At 36.0% G+C, this 7340-nt stretch overlaps 1 pseudogene; it reads left to right on the top strand.

The window, feature by feature from the left end:
* Nucleotides 1-4571, top strand: LOC126912313 (putative nuclease HARBI1; annotated as a pseudogene).
* Nucleotides 4572-7340: the final 2769 nt, after the last annotated feature.

Here is a 7340-nt window from a genome sequence, read left to right as displayed (position 1 = left end):
ATGTTGACGCACACACTCAACTACGTGCGGCGTGCGGGAGGACGCCACCGGCGACGACGCGCGCGGCGAGTGCCGCCCGCCCCGCGCTTCGACAGTCTGCTGTGAGCCGCGACAACGACCCCGCGCTCGCACTTACAATCTTATATACTTTTCGTATTCTTATATCGTTCCGTATTGTAACAGTTCTTTCTTATTTTACATTATAACATATTATACAGTCCACCTTTATTATTTATTCCACCTGCTGATCTATCGTCGCAACAGTATAAAGAGATGTCAAGAAGAAGAGCCCTTAGCGAACAAGAAAGTTAATTTAAAACAATTAAATGTATTCCTTGATTCCAATGGGATAATAAGAGTTGGAGGCAGATTGGAGATGTCTCAGCTGGCTTACGATCGCGTGCATCCCATTCTTATTCCAAAGGAGTCGTTTTTAACAAGCCTTTTAGTAGCTGATGCGCATAGTAAAACAATGCATGGTGGTCCGCAGCTGATGGTGACATACTTGCGTTCAAAATATTGGATAATCGGAATTAAGTTGCTCGCAAAGAAGTATGTTAGGAATTGCGCCCGATGCATTCGTTATGCGTCCACCCCTAAGTCGCAGCTGATGGGTCAGTTGCCAACCGCACGGGTTACACCGAATAAACCATTTTTAAATAGCGGTGTAGATTATGCAGGTCCCATAACTATTTGAGTGTCAAAGGGTCGCGGTAATAAGGCTTACAAGGGCTACATCGCGTTGTTTATTTGCATGGCCACTAGAGCGATGCATCTAGAAGCGGTAAGCGAAATGAGCACGAAGGGTTTCTTGGCTGCGTTCAAGCGGTTTGTTGCTAGGAGGGGTCGATGTGCGCAACTGTTTAGCGACAACGGAACCAATTTTGTAGGGGCAGCACGAGAGTTACTTCATTTGTTTAATGAAGAAAGGTCAGGAATCAATCCCGAATTAGCAGAGGAGTTAGCTAATAATAGCACGGAGTGGCATTTTATTCCCCCTCAGTCCCCCAATTTTGGAGGTCTTTGGGAAGCAGGGATAAAATCCACAAAATATCATCTTAAAAGGGTAATTGGTAACTCTACGCTGACCTTTGAGGAGATGGCAACAGTATTGTCTTAAATTGAGGCATGCCTCAATTCGAGACCCTTGTCATATGTGGAGGATCATATGTTATAATTCCAGACCCCGCGCACATGTTGAAATTAGTTAGAAATACACTTGGTCAAAAAAAAGAATTATTAGATGCAGAGGGTCGAACCATTTCGTGGCAGTATATTGAAAAATTAAATGAATTGCAAGAAAGAGAAGGTGTTCATTTAGCTAACCGTCTCAAAAATCAGCATGTTAACTTTACAAAGCAGGTTATGAAAGTAAAATTAGCCGCGCAAACTTTCAGCAATTCTGTTGCCATTGCTATAAAGTTTTGTGATGAAACCATGAAATTGCCAGAGTTTTCAGGATCAGATGCCACAGTCGAATTTATAATTAAAATTAATAACTTATTTGATATCCTTAATAGTCGGACTTTAAATGCTTACGGGTTTAAAAAACCAATTTGTGAAAGAAATGCAAAGGACATTATAGAATACCTAACAGAAATTGAAACTTATATTAAAGAAATAAAACTAATGGGAAAATCTATACTCGAAACTAACAGGAAAGTTGGATTTTTTGGCTTGCTTATATGCATAAAGAGTCTAAAGAAAATGTATAACGATCTTATTGTGACCAACAAATTAAAATTTCTCCCATTTTACAAACTAAGTCAAGATCACTTGGAATGTTTCTTTAGTTCTATAAGAGCGAAAGGTGGTTTTAATAATAATCCAACTGCCTTCCAGTTCCAAAGCGCGTATAGAAGATTAATAGTACATGGTGAAATCAAAAGCATTGAATCTGGAAATTGTATTCCACTCGAGGAAATTAAAATTCTAACACACACCGATGTTAGGTACGAGAAAAAAATTGATAAATATGCTAACCGAAGGATTGTGGAAACCGAAGATCCAAACCTTCATCAACAGGATGATGATGATCATGATTATTTACCTGATCCATGTAGATTGACCATGTTCACTCAAGAGATCATTCCATACATTGGTGGATGTGTAGTAAAAAAAATTAAAAAATCAATAAGACGCGAAGATTGCTATACATATATGGTATTATTTTACATTAATAAAATAATGTTTAATTAATATCTTTGGTTGAACATTCATATTTAAACAATTACACACCAATTCAAACAAATCCAGGCATAACTAACTGTTTTGTCATTTTAGGTTTTAGTTGCATTATATTTCTATGCGACTGGGTCTTACCAACGTCCCATTGGAGATATTGGCTCACACTCGCTCCCAGCCAACAGTTTCAGTTGTGATTAAAGAAATTACAACTTTATTGAATTTGCCTCAAATAAGGGCAAAATATATTAAGTGGCCACAATCATCAGCAGAACGCCGTGCTAATGTTGTAAAGTAACTTTAAAAAAACATCATATTTTATCATGTACTCCTCTACTACCACCAGGCATATTCATAGCATGTTTACAATATAGTGACCATATAGGCCTTAACTAAAACTGCCTAAGTGTGGCAAAAAACTGCAAGAAAAAGAATAAGAGTAGGGAGGCTTTTGCCCAGCAGTGGGACATTACAGACTTTTAATGATAATAATTTGTTTTAACAATTTGTAATCTTTATTTAATATCACATAACCTCTCAAGCAACTGAAACAAGACACAATGAAAAATCAATTCTTTTGGGGGGATGTCTGTGACTCAAGTCTTTAAATGTACTAACCAAGTTCTTATTTAAGATAAATTTTGTTTTTTAGATTCTATAATAAATTTGGCATGTGTTGGGCTGTATTGATTGCACCCATGTTGCAATTATTCGCCCGCAGGAACATGAAGAGAGATATTACTGCAGAAAACAATACCACTCTCTTAATGTACAATTGGTAAAAAAAACTCATAAATAATTATTAGGATTTATTTGAATTAAAAGTAACAAAAATTAAAGTTATATTTATAATAAAACAAGAAACTTAATAACTATAATTAAATCACTCTAATAATCTGAAACAAAATATTTTAGATTAGCAATGCTGACATGGAGATAATCAGTGTGGATGCAAGTCATGGAGGTGCATCGCATGACTCATTTATATGGGAGAGACATCCACTTAAACCATATATGGAAGTCATTAATAGAAATGAGTCTTTATGGTTACTGGGTATGTAAAAATAATAAATATAAATGAATGTAATTATGAACAGTTTACAAATTGGATTTTCATTGATATTAATTTATTTTTAGGTGATTCTGGTTACGCCCTGAGGAGGAGGTACATGATGACTCCAATTGTCAACACCTCTCCAGGCTCTCCAGAAGCCTCTTACACTTACCTCCACACAAAAACAAGAATTATAGTTGAAAGAACTATAGGGTTGCTAAATGCAAGATTCCGGTGTCTATTAGTACACCGGGTCTTACATTATTCACCCTTAGTAGCAGCCTCAATAGTCAACGCTTGCAGTGTTGCACAATATTTGTGTAAGAGGCAATGTAGAGGAAATACCTCAATTGTCAGAGGAGGAGTTAGAGTATGAAGCATCCATGCAGCAGTCACAGCCTCACCATGCACAGGGTGCAACAGGCAGCGCCAGTGAGTTGAGAGATGGCTTAGCTGCTAGGAGCACCCTCGTCGCTCTGCCTCCCGTACTTCTAGACAGTAATTTTTATATAGATTTATTAATGATAAATAAATACAATGTAAATACAGTGAAACTTGGTTAAGTGGGACCTGGATAAGTGAGAAACCTCCACAATGTTATGTTATGTCCTCCATTAATGTGTAGTAGTAATAAGAAAATATATACATATAAGTATACATACACGTGTAATGCTAACCTATATAACCCAATGTGTTATTATAATAAAGTCAGTCTTGTATCAACAGCCGATCGTTTTACTCATGTCCTGGCACTCGCCTTACATGGCGACCCTGCCTGTGAGGTCCGCGCGACGAATATGACACTCTCCATGTGTGGTGTAGAATATTTCTAAGAACAATTAATGAACTGACTCAAGCTATGGCGTTCTATCTTGAGCTGCGTGACTGTGCATTCGTGTTCGTGATTTACGAAAAGTTAAGAAAGAGTATTATTGGTGAAGATGGGCAATTCTCAGACTTAAGAGGAGACTATGATCGTGCAGACCGCATTGGGAAGTAACAAGGCAGGAGCTGAACAATTGCAATATCACCTCAGCCTCAGTAACATTTTGCTATGCATCATCGTGCTTGTACTACTGCTGGGAACTCTGTACTGTGTATACCGGGACGTACAGGCCTGTCATGTAAAGTGGATTACCACGGAGATCAATAGGAATACCTTGCGAAGATCGTTCTTCCGGCAGCCACAACTCCCTACAGCTACTAATGTGGAAGAGGCGAGCCAACACAGGGCGTATTATAAAGTGTAAACGATTAATCAGTGTTTTACGTGCGTATGAAATGCGTTAAAAGTGCGCGTCTATAATCGTATAATTATAATAAAAAGTAATAATCAAAAGACTTTTTTTTTCTACGTTATTGGACTTTATATTTTATGTCATGTATTCAGTTTACTATGCGTAATCGTCATTTAATCTAATAATAATTATTATTATACATGCATATTTTATACTACGTAAGTAGTTTCGTCGGTATGTACTACGTTTGGAGGTAAGTTATGAATATTTCTTTAGAACAGATATATGAGACATTGAAACAAGTTAGAACATATCTAATTAAAATTGGACCAAGTAGACGTGAAAGTAGAATTTTAGAAATTAAGTTGAAAGAGGCAAATGATATTTTTTGTGAATATTCTAAATGGTTATTAGACTTTGAAAATAAAGTAAAGGAAGGTACGATTAAATCTGACGATTTTCCATTGTATGAAAACTGTCATAAAAATTTTGATTTGTTATATCAGTAAATTAAAATATTGTGTCAGCCTGTGGTAAAACCTCAAAATTCGAGCAATATGGATAATTTCGAGTTAAAAACAGCTCTACATTTATTACCTGTAATTTCAGATGATAAGACAAGCGTAAAGCAATTGATAGACAATATTCAGTATTATAATTCTTTGTTAACCAAACCGGAATGCAAAAAGAATTTAATTAAATTCATATTGAAAAGTAGACTGTCTCAGTCTGCTAAATTACGCCTTAAGGATGATTATACAAGTGTTGAGGCATTGATTAGAGACATGCAAATGGAGTTATTGCCAAAAAAGGTGCCGCTGCAATTCAAAACAAATTGCAAAAAACACGCCAAAATGAAATGCCAATTGTTGACTATGGGAAATTAATAACAGAGTTATTTGTCGATCTCACGATATCGCAAGCCGACGGAAACACTGAATGTTATAATATCTTGAAATCTATTAATGAAAAACAAGCGATTAAACAGTTTTCCGACGGTTTACGAAATCGCCGAATCGGTACAATAATTTCCGCTCGAAATTACAGTTCCCTGAAAGATGCTATACAAGCTGCTCAAGATGAGGAAACTTCATCTTCGGCCGCAGGAGAGGTGATGGGTATGTCGAATTATTCGTACGTGGCAATGGACGTAATCGGCAAACGTTTGCTCAACGAGGACACTACTATGGAAACTCGCAGCGATCGAGTCGAGGACACTACTATGGAAACTCACAGCGATCGAGTTCATGGAGCCAGTCGAACTCGCGTAGCCAAGGACACCGAGGACGTTATAATCGAGGTACGTTTCGTAATAATAATTATCGCGGAAATCGAGGGATAAAAAGAAATACGGTTAATGTAATCGATGAAGATTCGAAATCAATTTCAGATGAACCCCGACTTGACAAGTTTTTTCGTGAATAAACAAAGTCATTCGATTTTAGCCAGTAGTAATAGCAATTGTTTTATTCATTTATTAGTTTCTTCATGCAATAAAACTTATTCGTTCTTAGTTGACTCGGGCGCTCCATTATCAGCCGTAACTTATAAACATGCGATCGAATTCAGCATTCCGCTACATAAAGAGAATGTAATAATAAACGGTTTGGGTGGCCAAGTGCAGACCATTGGATATGTTTATGTTCCATTAAGCATTAATGGATATGTTTTTAATTACAAGTTCTTTGTTTTTAATTCGTTACCAGTTTCGTCGAATGGAATTCTAGGTAGAGACTTCTTGAATAGTTTGGAGCGTGTTTAGATTTCGAGAAAAATATTTTATCTTTAAACTTAGGGTTGAACCAAACAATTTATTTGCCTTTGACTAATAATAATATTAATGTTTTAGAAATACCGCCACGATGCGAGTCCATACATTACATTCAAACTGAATTTCAATCCGATTGCATAATTTGCTCACAAGAATTACAAGACGGCGTTTATTTAGCCAGTTCGGTAGCGACTCCAAAAATGGAAAGATACCTATAAAAATTTTGAACGTGACTGAAAAATCTGTAACATTCTCAGGAATAGAACCTACTATTTATGATCTTAGCGATTATAATATTTGCAGTTTCGAGAAAAATGAGAAAAACTCAGACCGAGTAAAAAGATTATTTTCCTTATTGAAATTAAATGATTTAAATGACTTAGAATTTCAGAGTATTAAGAACATTTGTGCAAAATATGCAGATATTTTTTATTTAGAAGGTGACAGATTGACAACCACTGATGTTTACACTCACAATATTTTTTTTTAACCAAATGTTAGTCCAGTATTTTCTAAACCTTATAGGTTACCAGTTAGTCAGAAAGAAGAAGTAAATCGACAAATTAGTAAATTGCTGAAAGAAGTTATAATAGAACCTAGTAAAAGTGACTGGTCTAGCCCAATTCTATTAGTCCCTAAAAAATCAGATGAATCGGGTAATAAAAAATGGCGACTAGTCGTCGATTATCGGAAACTTAACAACTATATAGAAGATGATAAGTATCCTCTCCCCGATATAACCGAAATTTTAAAATCTTTGTCTGGAAGTGTATATTTTACGCATTTAGATTTATATCAAGGATACTATAATGTTAATTTGGATAAAAATTGTCGAAAATTCACTGCTTTCAATTCTGGTCAGTACCAGATGACGAGAATGCCCATGAATGCCATGAAACAAGTAAATGTAAAAAAAAAACAAGTCCCAGTGTATTCTCGCGGATGATGAATTTGGCGATGTCAGGACTTAATAATGAAAAATGCCTACTTTATCTTGATGATTTAATTGTATTTGGAAGGACATTAGAGCACCATAATAAAAACTTGCAGGATGTTTTTGAAAGACTCAGATCCGTAAACTTAAAATTAAATC

The sequence above is a fragment of the Spodoptera frugiperda genome, chromosome 25 (genome assembly GCF_023101765.2).
Source record: "Spodoptera frugiperda isolate SF20-4 chromosome 25, AGI-APGP_CSIRO_Sfru_2.0, whole genome shotgun sequence".
NCBI lineage: Eukaryota > Metazoa > Arthropoda > Insecta > Lepidoptera > Noctuidae > Spodoptera > Spodoptera frugiperda.
The sequence above is the reverse complement of the archived record's forward strand: the minus strand, read 5'-3'. Positions and strand labels throughout refer to the sequence as shown.